This window comes from Salmo salar, chromosome ssa16, assembly GCF_905237065.1.
Source record: "Salmo salar chromosome ssa16, Ssal_v3.1, whole genome shotgun sequence".
NCBI lineage: Eukaryota > Metazoa > Chordata > Actinopteri > Salmoniformes > Salmonidae > Salmo > Salmo salar.
The window spans coordinates 80,817,331-80,836,885 of NC_059457.1; the positions used below are offsets into that span (position 1 = coordinate 80,817,331).

Consider the following 19,555-nt stretch of genomic DNA (forward strand, 5'->3'; position numbering starts at 1 on the left):
ATGGTATTACAGCAGGGTATTGCAGCAGGGTATTACAGCAGGGTATTACAGCAGGATATTACAGCAGGGTATAACAGCAGGGTATTACAGCAATATATTACAGCAGGGTATTACAGCAGGGTATTAAACCAGGGTATTACAGCAGGGTATTACAGCAGAGTGTTACAGCAGAGTGTTACAGCAGGGTATTAAACCAGGGTATTACAGCAGGGTATTACAGCAGAGTGTTACAGCAGGGTATTACAGCAGGGTATTACAGCAGGGTATTAGAGCAGGGTATTACTGCAGGGTATTACAGCAGGGTATTACAGCAGGGTATTACAGCAGGGTATTACAGCATGGTATTACAGCATGATGTTACACCAGGGTATTACAGCAGGGTATTACAGCAGGGTATTACAGCAGGGTATTACAGCATGGTGTTACACCAGGGTATTACAGCAGGGTATTACAGCAGAGTATTACACCAGGGTATTACAGCAGGGTATTACAGCAGAGTATTACAGCAGAGTATTACACCAGGGTATTACAGCAGGGTATTACAGCAGGGTATTACAGCAGGGTATTAGACCAGAGTATTACACCAGGGTATTACAGCAGGGTATTACAGCAGGGTATTACAGCAGAGTATTACACCAGGGTATTACAGCAGGGTATTACAGCAGAGTATTACAGCAGAGTATTACACCAGGGTATTACAGCAGGGTATTACAGCAGGGTATTAGACCAGAGTATTACACCAGGGTATTACAGCAGGGTATTACAGCAGGGTATTACAGCAGGGTATTGAGTTACTCTTTAAACCAGGGTCATATTCAGAAAGGCACATCGTAGCAAAACGTTATCTGTGTTCTGATTGGATAAGTTCAGGTTCTAGAGCTCCGCCTCATTGTTTCAATACATTTTATCCCTATTGAACACAGCCCAGGTTTGATGTCAGCACAAGGTGAATGTAGAGAATTTATAATGTTCTCTGCTGTTGCTGCATTGCAGAGCTCTGTCTCCAGCTGCAGCCAGTCAGTTAGTCAGACAGCCAGGCCAGCGAGCCAGTCAGGTTAGACAGTCAGTCAATCAGCCAGCCAGCAGGTCAGTCAGGTCAGCCAGCCATGTCAGACAGCCAGTCAGCCAGCCAGTCAGTCAGTCAGCCAGTCAGTCAGTCAGCCAGGTCAGACATGCCTTTCACCCAAACAAAGACATTAGTGCAGCAGTCTACTGTAGGACCTTGCATAACAACAGTAAGAAAGTGACAGCCTGAGTCACTAGCCATTACAGTCATTAGGCCTGCAGGACAGTTACTTACAGTTATTGTCCCCTCAACTGAGTGTCTGTGTGTGTGTGTGTGTGTGTGTGTGTGTGTGTGTGTGTGTGTGTGTGTGTGTGTGTGTGTGTGTGTGTGTGTGTGTGTGTGTGTGTATACATGGCCAGGTATGACCAGGTGGTGTGTACTCCACGGGTCAGACAGACATATATGACATGACCAGAGGCCATTACAGTCATTAGGCCTGCAGGACAGTTGCTTACAGTTATTGCCCCCTTGAGTGTGTGTGTGTGTGTGTGTGTGTGTGTGTGTGTGTGTGTGTGTGTGTGTGTGTGTGTGTGTGTGTGTGTGTGTGTGTGTGTGTGTGTGTGTGTTATGACTGTCCTCTCTGATTGGGCTGTTACTTAACTCTGATTGGGCAGGTTGGACTGTTACTTAACTTTGATTGGTCAGGTTGGGCTGTTTCTAAACTTTGATTGGACTATTTCTAAACTTTGATTGGTCAGGTTGGACTATTTCTAAACTTTGATTGGTCAGGTTGGGCTGTTTCTAAACTTTGATTGGACTATTTCTAAACTTTGATTGGTCAGGTTGGACTATTTATAAACTTTGATTGGTCAGGTTGGACTATTTATAAACTTTGATTGGTCAGGTTGGTTTGTTTCTAAGTTCTGATAGGTCAGGACAGGAGCAGATCAGTTATAGTGCTGTTGGGCTGTCAGGCTAATAACTTGCACTGGGATTTTAACATGTTTTCTGTTGGCTGGGGGATTACTGGTGAGAGAACAGGTTTATACTGTCCACACTCACAGGCAAACCACACAATTACTGTCAATAAACTTCTGGCCATGAGAAACACACTGCTGCTAACATTGAAACACTGAGTAAGTGCCAGTAAATGTCTACAACATATCAAATAAACCTTCATGGATCCTCAACAAGTCAAATGGAATGGAGATTGAGAAGCAACAGGACAGACTATGACTGGATCTGCTAGCGTAAGGAATATATCCTACATCCTCTAACACATCCATGTTATCCAGGACTCAGTTACCCACAATACCCCTTTATCCTCATTCTAAATGGTATTATACACACGATTACCCTCTGTCTGTCACGACTTCCGCCGAAGTTGGCTCCTCTCCTTGTTTGGGCGGCGTTCGGCGGTCGACGTCACCGGCTTTCTAGCCACCGCCGCTCCATTTTTCATCTTTCCATTTGTTTTGTCTTGTTCCCTGCACACCTGGTATTCATTCCCTAATCATACTGAATGTATTTAGTCCTCTGTTCCCCTACTTGTCTTTGTGTGTAATTGTTTATTGTTAGATGGTGTTTTGTCTGGCGCTATACTTTATTATTGTTTCCGTGTTATTTTGGCACGTTGTATTTTCATGCATGTCATTTATGGAACGGAATTAAAGCGCGCCTATTTATTTCACTCTGCTCTCCTGCACCTGACTTCGCCTCCGTATACACACCTAACACTGTCCCTTTCTAAACCCTGGTAACTACAGCACTGGTATGCCTGAGCAGAGCCACTTAACCATTACTACTGAGGTTTAATGATTCATGGAAGAGCATTCTGGGGAGGTTCAAACTGCTACTCTATAGAATGAACTCTGATTCCAGTAACGATGAGTCATAATTATGTGTTCCAGGAAATAAATGGAAATAAATGTTGTTTAATAATTCAATGTGTTCTCCTCTGAGGAAAAGAAATCAATACATGTTTTACTCTGAAGAGGTACTCATGAGACAATAAGCAGCGATATAAACAAAAAACATGGATATACAAAATAAATAGATGTTTTATTGTCACACACACCAGATAGGAACAGTGAAATGTGTTGTTTTACAGGGTCAGCCATAGTAGTACAGCACTCCTGGAGTAAATTAGGGTTAAGAGCCTTGCTCAAGAGCACATCAACAGATTTGCAGGATAACTGGAGTGAACTATGGGGCTATAGTATGGACAGACATTATCTATGGCTACATACGCAATCAGTGTTCTCTGTGTTTAGTCAAATAAACATACAGATGTAGGATCTTAATTTGATCACTCTTTTGTTGCTGAAAATGTTTCTGCACAGCAGGAAATGCAACGTTGTAGTATATTCGAGGTTTAAAAAGGCTTTTAAAGTTTGGGATTTCCACCTTAAAATGTCAGACTTGATTTGCCCTAATGAAAAATGTATCAACCCCTACAAAAAAAACGTCCATTAATTAGAATCCACAAAATAATTTACATTTCCTGTTGCTGCAAGATTATTTCCCTGTTGTAGTAAACTGGCTCAAATTAAGATCCTACATCCGTACCATCATTTCAGCTAAAGCTCTCTTTACAAGTGTTTGTTCTCTCTGGTCTTACCTGATGAGTTGCTGATGGACTTAACCACTTCTGAACACAATGGTAGGAATCAGAGCACTGATGAGGAAAACCTCCTGGTTCCACCTATAGGGAGAGAGAATGTTAGAACAAACAGAGAACAGTCATAACACACACACACACACACACACACACACACACACACACACACACACACACACACACACACACACACACACACACACACACACACACACACACACACACACACACACACACACACACGTTGCCTGATCACCATTCCCCCTACTCTAAATCATGTCCGTGGTTAAGTGACTAGATACTGTACCAGACTGACAGTATGTACTGAATAAGAGAGGGTAGTCTACTCAAACACAATGGCTGGATGAATGTTCCTGGCAGACTTATAGAGGACTACAGGTGGAGGAGTTAAGCTGATCAGGGTTTTCCTGAAGCACGCTACTTACACTGCAGTGTGGAGCAGTGGGCCAAGCCTGGAGGCTTTCATGTAGAAACCTCCTAGTTTGACTAAGAGTGTTTGTGAGTGATCCTATCTACTCTGTCTAGGAGTAATAAGCCCGGACTGTATTAAGCATCCCAATCTCTATAGCAGATTTCTATGGGTAGTACTATGGGACAAAGGGGCAATCCACAATTACTACAACAACTCCTCACATTATCCATCAGTAACGAGGGGCCCATGTGAGCACATCCACCACAGATAACAACAATGGGTTTGTTTGGCCCCAGCGACAGACAGACAGTCTGGTTCTTAGGCTGGGAGCCTCTTTGGGGACCTGGTTCTACATTCATCACCCCAGCACAGTCAGGGGCCCCTGGCAGGACCAAGTGCAACATGGCCATTCACATCACAGCCACAGGGCAGAGGGGAGAGGGGGAAGGGGACGAGGGGAAGGGGAGAAGGGGACGAGGGGAAGGGGAGAAGGGGACGAGGGGAAGGGGAGAAGGGGACGAGGGGAAGGGGAGAAGGGGACGAGGGGAAGGGGACGAGGGGAAGGGGAGAAGGGTGACACAACCAACCCAACCAGGCCTGGGGATGTAACCTTGTTTTTCTGCCAGAAATCCCCAGCAACATGTCAAAGTGAGTTTCTAGGTTTCTAAAGATTGTCCGTATTCACACAGGAGGAGGAGGGGTCCGTATTCACACAGGAGGAGGAGGGGTCCGTATTCACACAGGAGGAGGGGAGGTCCGTATTCACACAGGAGGAGTAGGGGTCCGTATTCACACAGGAGGAGGAGGGGTCCGTATTCACACAGGAGGAGTAGGGGTCCGTATTCACACAGGAGGAGGAGGGGTCCGTATTCACACAGGAGGAGGAGGGGTCCGTATTCACACAGGAGGAGGGGAGGTCCGTATTCACACAGGAGGAGGGGAGGTCCGTATTCACACAGGAGGAGGAGGGGTCCGTATTCACACAGGAGGAGGAGGGGTCCGTATTCACACAGGAGGAGGAGGGGTCCGTATTCACACAGGGGGAGGAGGGGTCCGTATTCACACAGGGGGAGGAGGGGTCCGTATTCACACAGGGGGAGGAGGGGTCCGTATTCTCACAGGAGGAGGAGGGGTCCGTATTCACACAGGGGGAGGAGGGGTCCGTATTCACACAGGGGGAGGAGGGGTCCGTATTCACACAGGGGGAGGAGGAGTCCGTATTCACACAGGAGGAGGAGGGGTCCGTATTCACACAGGAGGAGGAGGGGTCCGTATTCACACAGGAGGAGGGGTCCGTATTCTCACAGGAGGAGGAGGGGTCCGTATTCTCACAGGAGGAGGAGGGGTCCGTATTCACACAGGGGGAGGCGGGGTCCGTATTCACACAGGGGGAGGAGGGGTCCGTATTCACACAGGAGGAGGAGGGGTCCGTATTCACACAGGAGGAGTAGGGGTCCGTATTCACACAGGGGGAGGAGGGGTCCGTATTCACACAGGGGGAGGAGGGGTCCGTATTCACACAGGGGGAGGAGGGGTCCGTATTCACACAGGGGGAGGAGGGGTCCGTATTCACACAGGGGGAGGAGGGGTCCGTATTCACACAGGGGGAGGAGGGGTCTGTATTCACACAGGAGGAGGAGGGGTACGTATTCACACAGGGGGAGGAGGGGTCCGTATTCACACAGGGGGAGGAGGGGTCCGTATTCACACAGGAGGAGGAGGGGTCCGTATTCACACAGGAGGGGGAGGGGTCCGTATTCACATAGGAGGAGGAGGGGTCCGTATTCACATAGGAGGAGGGGTCTGTATTCTCACAGGAGGAGGAGGGGTCCGTATTCACACAGGAGGAGGAGGGGTCCGTATTCACACAGGAGGAGGAGGGGTCCGTATTCACACAGGAGGAGGAGGGGTCCGTATTCACACAGGAGGAGTAGGGGTCCGTATTCACACAGGAGGAGGAGGGGTCCGTATTCACACAGGGGGAGGAGGGGTCCGTATTCACACAGGGGGAGGAGGGGTCCGTATTCACACAGGGGGAGGAGGGGTCCGTATTCACACAGGAGGAGGAGGGGTCCGTATTCACACAGGAGGAGGAGGGGTCCGTATTCACACAGGAGGAGGAGGGGTCCGTATTCACACAGGAGGAGGAGGGGTCCGTATTCACACAGGGGGAGGAGGGGTCCGTATTCACACAGGGGGAGGAGGGGTCCGTATTCACACAGGGGGAGGAGGGGTCCGTATTCACACAGGGGGGAGGAGGGGTCCGTATTCACACAGGGGGGAGGAGTGGTCCGTATTCACACAGGGGGAGGAGGGGTCCGTATTCACACAGGGGGAGGAGGGGTCCGTATTCACACAGGGGGAGGAGGGGTCCGTATTCACACAGGAGGAGGAGGGGTCCGTATTCACACAGGTGGAGGAGGGGTCCGTATTCACACAGGAGGAGGAGGGGTCCGTATTCACACAGGAAGAGGAGGGGTCCGTATTCATACAGGAGGAGGGGGGGTCCGTATTCACACAGGAGGAGGAGGAGGGGTCCATATTCACACAGGGGATCAGGAGAGAGGAGGAGGAGGAGGGGTCCGTATTCACACAGGGGGAGGAGGGGTCCGTATTCACACAGGAGGAGGAGGGGTCCGTATTCACACAGGAGGAGGAGGGGTCCGTATTCACACAGGAGGAGGAGGGGTCCGTATTCACACAGGAGGAGGAGGGGTCCGTATTCACACAGAAGGAGGGGGGGTCCGTATTCACACAGGAGGAGGAGGGGTCCGTATTCACACAGGAGGAGGAGGGGTCCGTATTCACACAGGAGGAGGGGGGGTCCGTATTCACACTGGAGGAGGAGGAGGGGTCCATATTCACACAGGGGATCAGGAGAGAGGAGGAGGAGGAGGGGTCCGTATTCACACAGGGGATCAGAGAGAGGAGGAGGAGGAGGGGTCCGTATTCACACAGGGGATCAGAGAGAGGAGGAGGAGGGGTCCGTATTCACACAGGGGATCAGAGAGAGGAGGAGGAGGAGGGGTCCGTATTCACACAGGGGATCAGGAAAGAGGAGGAGGAGGAGGGGTCCGTATTCACACAGGGGATCAGGAGAGAGGAGGAGGAGGGGTCCGTATTCACACAGGGGATCAGGAGAGAGGAGGAGGAGGAGGGGTCCGTATTCACACAGGGGATCAGGAGAGAGGAGGAGGGAGGAGTTTGGGAAGGAGTTTGCAGAGAGAGTAGAGAGAGGGGGGTAAAGAGAGATGAGGAAGGAGAGAGGGATGGGGGAAGGAGAGTGAGAGAGGGGGAAGGAGAGCAAGGGGGAAGGAGAGAGGAAAGAAAGAGAAAGGGGAGGAGAGAGGGAGAAACAGAGAGAGAGGGAACAAAAGAGAGATTGGGGAAGGAGAGAGAGAGGTGAGAGAGGAGAGAGGAGAGAGGGGGATGAGGGAGGGGGAAAGTTGGGGAAGGAGAGAGTTGGGGAGATAGAGAGATGGAGGAGAGAGGGAAAGAGGGAGAGTGATGGGGTTGAGGGAAGAGAGCATTGGGGAAGGAGATAGAGAGAGGGGTGAGGGAGGAGAGAGAGAGGGGGTGAGGGAGGAGAGCATTGGGGAAGGAGATAGAGAGAGGGGGTGAGGGGGTGAGGGAGGAGCGAGAGGGGGATGAGGGAGGAGAGAGGGAAGGAGAGAGGGAGAAAGAGGGTGTTGAGAGAGGAGAGAGGAGAGAGGGAAGGTAAGATGAGGTCACACAGAAAGCAGTGCTGCAGTAGTAGCAGTAGTGGAGCTTGGCTAAAAGAGAGTGAGGCAGGCAGGCAGGCAGGCAGGCAGGCAGGGAGGCAGGCAGGGAGGCAGGGAGAGAGGGAGGGAGGGAGGGAGGGAGGCGGGAGAATGCAGGGAAGGCAGAAAGAACTGTGATGGGAGGGAGGGAGAGCTTGAGGGAGAGCTTGAGGGAGAGCTTGAGGGAGAGAGGGATTGTGAGGAAAGGGGAATGGAAAGGGGGGGAGAGAGAGAGATTTGGGGAAATCTGCTCAGAGCAGCCATGACAATCAGAGATCACAGGAGCAGACAGACAAAGTCCCCTTCACCGAATGCACCACAGCCAGCCTGGTTCAGCCAGCCTGGTTCAGGGATAGCGTGAAAGGTTCCAGGCTCACAGCAACAGCAGCCATTGTTTTGGCACAGAGAGAGTCAGTCAGGTACAACAGTAGTTGTCAGTGAGCCTTGTCTTGGTCTGTTGCTGTCAGTGTGTCAGATCTCTAAGATTAGAAAACACAAGCAGACAGATGTTTGTAGGGACATGCTCCCTCGCTGGACATATTCTGCTCTGGTATCAACTAGTCTAGTCTAGCCCCACCATCATCATCAATATCATCATCCTCTCCATCTGTTGTCATTGTGTAGTGATTTGTACTCACCGATATGCTTGATCATTTATATGAATGAGAAAGCACAGCAATAAACCTATTAGTTTAAGTGTTTACATTTAGTCATTTATCAGACGCTCTTATCCAGAGCCACTTACAGTACTGTAGGTAGTGAGTGCAGACATTTTCATACTGGTCCCCCATGGGAATCGAACCACACAACATTGGTATTGCATGTGCTATGCTCTACCAACGGTTTTACAGCAATAAACATATTAGTTTAGGATTTATAGCCTTTGCAGAAGAATGATTGAGTGAGATCTGTCTGACTAAGTTTGTGTTGCCCCAGACCTGGAGGTACAGTAAATCTTTTAGGAGATCTACTCAGAGAGACTGTGCATTCTGTCCTTAACTTAACCTTAGCTTCGCCCACATTCCTCATCTATAATTCAGTCAGCCAGCCCCCTTGTCCCCACGGACAGACTCCAGCTTCCCGCAGGCACACACACACACATGAATGCACACGCACGCACACACACACACACACACACACGCACACACACGCACACACACACACACCCTGGTGTATGTTTAATTCATCAAACCACCAGTCACAGTTAAACCAACTGGGGATTGGGGGATGAGGAGAGGAGAGTGTTTTGGTTGAAATACCACTGCAGAGGGAGTGATAATGATGTGTCCATATCTGTCCATTAGGGAGTGATAATGATGTGTCCATGTCTGTCCATTAGGGGGTGATAATGATGTGTCCATATCTGTCCATTAGGGGGTGATAATGATGTGTCCATGTCTGTCCATTAGGGAGTGATAATGATGTGTCCATATCTGTCCATTAGGGGGTGATAATGATGTGTCCATGTCTGTCCATTAGGGGGTGATAATGATGTGTCCATGTCTGTCCATTAGGGAGTGATAATGATGTGTCCATGTCTGTCCATTAGGGGTGATAATGATGTGTCCATGTCTGTCCATTAGGGAGTGATAATGATGTGTCCATGTCTGTCCATTAGGGGTGATAATGATGTGTCCATGTCTGTCCATTAGGGAGTGATAATGATGTGTCCATGTCTGTCCATTAGGGGTGATAATGATGTGTCCATGTCTGTCCATTAGGGAGTGATAATGATGTGTCCATGTCTGTCCATTAGGGGGTGATAATGATGTGTCCATGTCTGTCCATTAGGGGTGATAATGATGTGTCCATGTCTGCCCATAAGAAATAAACTGCATTGACCCACTGTTGCCTTTGAACTCAATTAAATTCAATCAAATGTATTTATAAAGCCCTTTCACATCCGCCAATGTCACAAAGTGCTGAACAGAAACCCAGCCTAAAACCCAGGCAGGATCCTAGGAAGAAACCTAGAGAGGAACCAGGCTTGGAGGGGTGGCCAGTCCTCTTCTGGATGTGCCGGGTGGAGATAATAACAGAACATGGACAAGAACATGGACAACTCTGTTGGAGCTGTCCGTCTGTCTGTCTACATAATATGGAGCTGTCCGTCTGTCTGTCTCTACTATGGAGCTGTCTATCTCTACTGTGGAGCTGTCTGTCTGTCTCTACTGTGGAGCTGTCTGTCTGTCTCTACTATGGAGCTGTCTGTCTGTCTCTACTATGGAGCTGTCGGTATGTCTGTCTCTACTATCGAGCTGTCGGTATGTCTGTCTCTACTATGGAGCTGTTTGTCTGTCTGTCTCTACTATGGAGCTGTTGGTCTGTCTGTCTACTATGGAGCTGTCTGCCTATCTCTACTATGGAGCGGTTTGTCTGTCTGTCTCTACTATGGAGCTGTTGGTCTGTCTGTCTACTATGGAGCTGTCTGTCTGTCTCTACTATGGAGCTGTTTGTCTGTCTGTCTCTACTATGGAGCTGTTTGTCTGTCTCTCTCTACTGTGGAGCTGTCTGTCTGTCTGTCTCTACTGTGGAGCTGTCTGTCTGTCTGTCTCTACTATGGAGCTGTCTGTCTGTCTGTCTCTACTATGGAGCTGTCTGTCTGTCTGTCTCTACTATGGAGCTGTCTGTCTGTCTCTACTATGGAGCTGTCTGTCTGTCTCTACTATGGAGCTGTCTGTCTGTCTCTACTATGGAGCTGTCTGTCTGTCTCTACTATGGAGCTGTCTGTCTGTCTCTACTATGGAGCTGTCTGTCGGTCTCTACTATGGAGCTGTCTGTCGGTCTCTACTATGGAGCTGTCTGTCGGTCTCTACTATGGAGCTGTCTGTCGGTCTCTACTATGGAGCTGTCTGTCTGTCTCTACTATGGAGTACAAAAATAGAGTACTGTAAGCTACAAAGAAGCTCCATTGGGCATGAGCTGATTGATGTTCTACTACCATGGCCATTGGCCAATATGGTCAACACTGTAGCTAACGCATTTAAGATGGTCAAGTCAACAGCTGGACATACTGTAGTTACAGCTACACATCTATCTACAGGACACCTACACCAGTAGATCTCTACATTAGCCACATTCATCTACAGGAAACCTACACCAGTAGATCTCTACAGTAGCTACAAATCTACAGGAAACATACACCAGTAGATCTCTACAGTAGCTACACATCTACAGGACACCTACACCAGTAGATCTCTACAGTAGCCACATTCATCTACAGGAAACATACACCAGTAGATCTCTACAGTAGCTACACATCTACAGGAAACCTACACCAGTAGATCTCTACAGTAGCTACAAATCAACAGGAAACATACACCAGTAGATCTCTACAGTAGCTACACATCTACAGGAAACATACACCAGTAGATCTCTACAGTAGCTACACATCTACAGGACACCTACACCAGTAGATCTCTACAGTAGCTACAAATCTACAGGAAACATACACCAGTAGATCTCTACAGTAGCTACACATCTACAGGACACCTACACCAGTAGATCCCTACAGTAGCTACACATCTACAGGAAACCTACACCAGTAGATCTCTACAGTAGCTACAAATCTACAGGAAACATACACCAGTAGATCTCTACAGTAGCTACACATCTACAGGAAACCTACACCAGTAGATCCCTAAAGTAGCTACACATCTACAGGACACCTACACCAGTAGATCCCTATAGTAGCTACACATCTACAGGAAACCTACACCAGTAGATCTCTACAGTAGCTACAAATCTACAGGAGACCTACACCAGTAGATCCCTACAGTAGCTACACATCTACAGGAGACCTACACCAGTAGATCCCTACAGTAGCTACAAATCTACAGGAGACCTACACCAGTAGATCTCTACAATAGCTACACAACTACAGGACACCTACACCAGTAGATCTCTACAGTAGCTACAAATCTACAGGAAACATACACCAGTAGATCTCTACAGTAGCTACACATCTACAGGAGACCTACACCAGTAGATCTCTACAGTAGCTACACAACTACAGGACACCTACACCAGTAGATCCCTTAGAGATCAGATCCACTGTTTGTAATGAGTCTACTGGGGCTGACTCAGTCATTAATCATAACGAGGCACGAAGCAGAGATAAACACACACAAGCATGCAGGAGCACACCGTGCACAGAATGTAGGAACACGCGAGACTCGGGAGCGTTTCCCCACACTCCCCACACACCTCCCCCACTCACCACACACCCCACACACTCCCCACACACCTCCCCCACTCACCACACTCCCCACACACCTCCCCACTCCCCACACTCCCCACACACCTCCCCCACTCACCACACACCCCACACACTCCCCCCCACACCTCCCCCACTCCCCACACACCTCCCCCACTCACCACACACCCCACACACTCCCCATACACCTCCCCCACTCACCACACTCCCCACACACCTCCCCCACTCCCCACACTCCCCACACACCTCCCCCACTCACCACACACCCCACACACTCCCCCCACACCTCCCCCACTCCCCACACACCTCCCCCACTCACCACACACCCCACACACTCCCCACACACCTCCCCACTCCCCACACTCCTCCCCACACACCACACACCCCACACACCCCCCCACTCCCTACACTCCCTACACACCTCCCCCACTCACCACACACCCCACACACCTCCCCACTCACCACACACCCCACACACTCCCCACACACCTCCCCACTCACCACACACCCCACACACTCCCCACACACCTCCCCACTCCCCACACACCTCCCCCACTCCCCACACACCCCACACACTCCCCACACCTCCCCACCCCCACACACCTCCCCCACTCACCACACACCCCACACACTCCCCCCACTCCCTACACTCCCCACACACCTCCACCACTCCCCACACTCCCCCTACACTCCCCACACTCCCCCTACACTCCCCACACTCCCCCACCCCCTACACTCTCCACCCACCCTACACTCCCCACACTCCCCCTACACTCCCCACACTCCCCCCTACACTCCCCACACTCCCCCTACACACCCCATACTCCCCACCCCCTACACTCCCCACCCACCCTACACTCCCCACACATACACCAGTAGATCTCTACAGTAGCTACACATCTACAGGAAACCTACACCAGTAGATCTCTACAGTAGCTACAAATCAACAGGAGACATACACCAGTAGATCTCTACAGTAGCTACACATCTACAGGAGACCTACACCAGTAGATCCCTACAGTAGCTACAAATCTACAGGAGACCTACACCAGTAGATCTCTACAGTAGCTACACAACTACAGGACACCTACACCAGTAGATCTCTACAGTAGCTACAAATCTACAGGAAACATACACCAGTAGATCTCTACAGTAGCTACACATCTACAGGAGACCTACACCAGTAGATCTCTACAGTAGCTACACAACTACAGGACACCTACACCAGTAGATCCCTTAGAGATCAGATCCACTGTTTGTAATGAGTCTACTGGGGCTGACTCAGTCATTAATCATAACGAGGCACGAAGCAGAGATAAACACACACAAGCATGCAGGAGCACACCGTGCACAGAATGTAGGAACACGCGAGACTCGGGAGCGTCTCCCCACACTCCCCACACACCTCCCCCACTCACCACACACCCCACACACTCCCCACACACCTCCCCCACTCCCCACACTCCCCACACACCTCCCCCACTCCCCACACTCCCCACACACCTCCCCACTCACCACACACCCCACACACTCCCCCACACCTCCCCACTCCCCACACACCTCCCCACTCACCACACACCCCACACACTCCCCATACACCTCCCCCACTCACCACACTCCCCACACACCTCCCCCACTCCCCACACTCCCCACACACCTCCCCCACTCACCACACACCCCACACCTCCCCCACTCCCCACACACCTCCCCACTCACCACACACCCCACACACTCCCACACACCTCCCCCACTCCCCACACTCCTCCCCCACACACCACACACTCCCCCACTCCCTACACTCCCTACACACCTCCCCCACTCACCACACACCCCACACACCTCCCCCACTCACCACACACCCCACACACTCCCCACACACCTCCCCCACTCACCACACACCCCACACACTCCCCACACACCTCCCCACTCACCACACACCCCACACACTCCCCACACACCTCCCCCACTCCCCACACACCTCCCCACTCACCACACACCCCACACACTCCCCACACACCTCCCCACCCCCACACACCTCCCCCACTCACCACACTCCCCACACTCCCCCTACACTCCCCATACTCCCCCCACCCCCTACACTCTCCACCCACCCTACACTCCCCACACTCCCCCTACACTCCCCACACTCCCCCTACACTCCCCACACTCCCCCTACACTCCCCACACTCCCCCCTACACTCCCCATACTCCCCCCACCCCCCTACACTCCCCACCCACCCTACACTCCCCACACATACACCAGTAGATCTCTACAGTAGCTACACATCTACAGGAAACCTACACCAGTAGATCCCTACACCCCACACACTCCCCACACACCTCCCCCACTCCCCACACACTGCCCACACTCCCCACACACTGCCCACACTCCCCACACACCTCCCCACACCCCCTACACTCCCCACACACCTCCCCCACTCCCAACACACCTCCCCCACTCCCCACACACTGCCCCCACTCCCTACACTCCCCACACACCTCCACCACTCCCCACACTCCCCCTACACTTCCCACACACCCCCACCCCCCTACACTCCCCACCCACCCTACACTCCCCACACTCCCCCACCCCCCTTCACTCCCCACCCACCCTACACTCCCCACACTCCCCCTACACTCCCCACACTCCCCACCCCCTACACTCCCCACCCACCCTACACTCCCCACACTCCCCCCTACACTCCCCACTCTCCCCACACTCCCCCTACACTCCCCCACCCCCTACACTCACCCACACTCACCACCCCCTACACTCCCCACACTCCCCCTACACTCCCCACACTCCCCCTACACTCCCCACACTCCCCCCTACACTCACCACCCCCTACACTCCCCACACCCCCCTTATACTCCCCACACACTCCACACACTCCCCACCCCCCACACTCAGCACACTCCCCCCACCCCCTTTAACTTCCCACACCCCACACTCCCCACACTCCCAACACCCCCGTACACTCCCCACACTCCCCACACCCCTCACTCCCCCACCCCCGTACACTCCCCACACCCCCTACACTCCCCACACTCCCTACACACCTCCCCCACTCCCCACACACTGCCCCCACTCCCTACACTCCCCACACACCTCCACCACTCCCCACACTCCCCCTACACTCCCCACCCCCTACACTCCCCACACTCCCCCTACACTCCCCACACTCCCCCTACACTCCCCACACTCCCCCTACACTCCCCACACTCCCAACACCCCCCCTATACTCCCCACACACTCCACACACTCCCCACCCCCACACTCAGCACACTCCCCCCACCCCCTTTAACTTCCCACACACCCCACACTCCCCACACTCCCAACACCCCCGTACACTCCCCACACCCCCCACACTCCCCACACCCCTCACTCCCCCACCCCCGTACACTCCCCACACCCCCCTACACTCCCCACACTCCCTACACACCTCCCCACTCCCCACACACTGCCCCCACTCCCTACACTCCCCACACACCTCCACCACTCCCCACACTCCCCCTACACTCCCCACCCCCTACACTCCCCACACTCCCCCTACACTCCCCACACTCCCCCTACACTCCCCACACTCCCCCCTACACTCCCCACACTCCCAACACCCCCCCTATACTCCCCACACACTCCACACACTCCCCACCCCCCACACTCAGCACACTCCCCCACCCCCCTTTAACTTCCCACACACCCCACACTCCCCACACTCCCAACACCCCCGTATACTCCCCACACTCCCCACACCCCCTCACTCCCCCCACCCCCCGTAGACTCCCCACACCCCCCTACACTCCCCACACTCCCCCACTCCCCACACACTGCCCCCACTCCCTACACTCCCCACACACCTCCACCACTCCCCACACTCCCCCTACACTCCCCACACTCCCCCACCCTCCTACACTCCCCATCCACCCTACACTCCCCCACCCCCCACACACCCCACACTCCCCCCTACACTCCCCACACTCCCCCTACACTCCCCCACCCCCTACACTCCCCACCCATCCTACACTCCCCACACATACACCAGTAGATCTCTACAGTAGCTACACATCTACAAGAAACCTACACCAGTAGATCCCTACACCCCACACACTCCCCACACACCTCCCCCACTCACCACACACCCCACACACTCCCCACACACTGCCCCCACTCCCGACACTCCCCACACCCCCCTACACTCCCCACACTCCCTACACACCTCCCCACTCCCCACACACTGCCCCCACTCCCTACACTCCCCACACACCTCCACCACTCCCCACACTCCCCCTACACTCCCCACCCCCTACACTCCCCACACTCCCCCTACACTCCCCACACTCCCCCTACACTCCCCACACTCCCCCTACACTCCCCACACTCCCAACACCCCCCTATACTCCCCACACACTCCACACACTCCCCACCCCCCACACTCAGCACACTCCCCCCCACCCCCCTTTAACTTCCCACACACCCCACACTCCCCACACTCCCAACACCCCCGTATACTCCCCACACTCCCCACACCCCTCACTCCCCCCACCCCCGTAGACTCCCCCACACCCCCTACACTCCCCACACTCCCCACTCCCCACACACTGCCCCCACTCCCTACACTCCCCACACACCTCCACCACTCCCCACACTCCCCCTACACTCCCCACACTCCCCCCACCCTCCTACACTCCCCATCCACCCTACACTCCCCCCACCCCCCACACTCCCCACCCACCCCACACACCCCCTACACTCCCCACACTCCCCCTACACTCCCCCACCCCCTACACTCCCCACCCATCCTACACTCCCCACACATACACCAGTAGATCTCTACAGTAGCTACACATCTACAAGAAACCTACACCAGTAGATCCCTACACCCCACACACTCCCCACACACCTCCCCCACTCACCACACACCCCACACACTCCCCACACACTGCCCCCACTCCCGACACTCCCCACACCCCCTACACTCCCCACACACCTCCCCACTCCCAACACACCTCCCCACTCCCCACACACTGCCCCCACTCCCTACACTCCCCACACACCTCCACCACTCCCCACACTCCCCCTACACTCCCCACACTCCCCCACCCCTACACTCCCCACCCACCCTACACTCCCCACACTCCCCCCACCCCCTACACTCCCCACCCACCCTACACTCCCCACACTCCCCCTACACTCCCCACACTCCCCCACCCCCTACACTCCCCACCCACCCTACACTCCCCCTACTCTCCCCACACTCCCCCTACACTCCCCACACTCCCCCCTACACTCCCCACACTCCCCACCCCCTACACTCCCCACACTCCCCCCTACACTCCCCACACTCCCCCTACACTCCTCACACTCACCACCCCCCTACACTCCCCACACACCCCACACTCCCCACACCCCCGTACACTCCCCACACACTCCCCACACCCCTCACTCCCCCCACCCCCGTACACTCCCCACCCCCCTACACTCCCCACACTCCCTACACTCCCCACACTCCCCTCACTCCCCCCACCCCCGTACACTCCCCACACCCCCTACACTCCCCACACTCCCTACACTCCCCACACCCCCCTACACTCCCCACACTCCCTACACTCCCTACACTCCCCACCCTCCCCCCACCCCCTACACTCCCCACCCCCCTACACTCCCTACACTCCCCACCCTCCCCCACGCCCTACACTCCCCACACCCCCTCACTCCCCCCACCCCCACACTCCCCACTCTCCCCACACACCCCCCTACACTCCCCCCTACACTCCACACACTCCCCCTACACTCCCCCTACACTCCCCCCCACACTCCCCCCACAACCCCCCTACACTCTCCTTAGCCCACTCCTAGTCTAATAAATCAACAGCCTTCTATCCTCTCCTCCCCTTCTTCCCTCTCTCCCCATCCTCCCTCTATCGTCAGGAGAGTGCCTGGTGGGACTGATCTGAAGAGTGGTGATGGATTGAAACGTAATCGTTCTGACAGGCAGCTCACAGGCCACTTGTAAAGGCACTGTATAAGCACGCAAGCGACCCACCGCCCACACACGGACACACACAGACATGCATGCATGCACGCACGCACACACACACACACACACACACACACACACACACACACACACACACACACACACACACACACACACACACACACACACACACACACACACACACACACACACACACACACAGCCTAGCCGGTACATACAATGTACAGGGCCTGGAGGCAGCTCTACTTCAGAGAGTGGCCAGGTGTAAGAGGCCAGGTATGAGAGGCCAGGTGAGTGGCCAGGTATAAGAGGCCAGGTGAGTGGCCAGGTGTTAGAGGCCAGGTGTGAGAGGCCAGGAATGAGTGGCCAGGTGTGAGAGGCCAGGTGTGAGTGGCCAGGTGTGAGAGGCCAGGTGTGAAGGGCCAGGAGTGAGTGGCCAGGTGTCAGAGGCCAGGTGTGAGTGGCCAGGTGTGAGTGGCCAGGTGTGAGTGGCCAGGTGTGAGTGGCCAAGTGTGAGAGGCCAGGTGTGAGAGGCCAGGTGTGAGTGGCCAGGTGTGAGTGGCCAGGTGTAAGAGGCCCGGTGTGAGAGGCCTAGTTCTCAGTGGCCAGGTGTGAGTGGCCAGGTGTAAGTGGCCAGGTGTGAGAGGCCATGTGTGAGAGGCCAGGTATGAGAAGCCAGGTGTGAGTGGCCAGGTGTGAGAAGCCAGGTATTAGTGGCCAGGTGTGAGTGGCCAGGTGTGAGTGGCCAGGTGTGAGTGGCCAGGTGTGAGTGGCCAGGTGTGAGAGGCCAGGTGTGAGAGGCCAGGTATGAGAGGCCAGGTGTGAGTGGCCAGGTGTGAGTGGCCAGGTATGAGAGGCCAGGTGGAGAGACCAGGTGTAAGAGGTCAGGTATGAGAGGCCAGGTGTGAGTGGCCAGGTGTGAGTGGCCAGGTGTGAGTGGCCAGGTATGAGAGGCCAGGTGGAGAGACCAGGTGTAAGAGGTCAGGTATGAGAGGCCAGGTGTGAGTGGCCAGGTATGAGAGGCCAGGTGTGAGTGGCCAGGTATGAGAGGCCAGGTGTAGAGACCAGGTGTAAGAGGTAAGGTATGAGAGGCCAGGTGTGAGTGGCCAGGTATGAGAGGCCAGGTGGAGAGACCAGGTGTAAGAGGTCAGGTATGAGAGGCCAGGTGTGAGTGGCCAGGTATGAGAGGCCAGGTGTAGAGACCAGGTGTAAGAGGTCAGGTATGAGAGGCCAGGTGTGAGTGGCCAGGTAGGAGTGGCCAGCTGTGAGAGGCCAGCTGTGAGAGGTCAGGTGTGAGAGGCCAGGTGTGAGTGGCCAGGTGTGAGATGTACAGACAGTCCAATAAAAGCCTCAATATCTCCTACTTCAACAGCAACATTTACAGTGAGACATATGGTCTGCAACAAAACATCCAGTACAGAACTAATGTAGAGCACCTTGTATTCCACATGATGTCATCCCGTACTCATCGACCGTATAACCCGCTGTATCATCAGATCACACACTATGTTGGTGGAAGT

General features: G+C 53.9%; 1 protein-coding gene across 7 annotated transcripts in view; it reads right to left on the reverse strand.

Annotated features, from left to right (window-relative positions):
• The window catches only part of LOC106574851 (microtubule-associated protein 2), a 127,862-nt gene that overhangs the window by 50,699 nt on the left and 57,608 nt on the right, over nt 1–19,555 (reverse strand). For all 7 annotated transcript variants that reach the window (XM_045698116.1, XM_045698117.1, XM_045698112.1 and 4 more), the window contains one exon: nt 3,627–3,710. The gene's annotated coding sequence lies outside the window, so the exon portion shown is untranslated. The remainder of the gene's footprint in view (nt 1–3,626; nt 3,711–19,555) is intronic.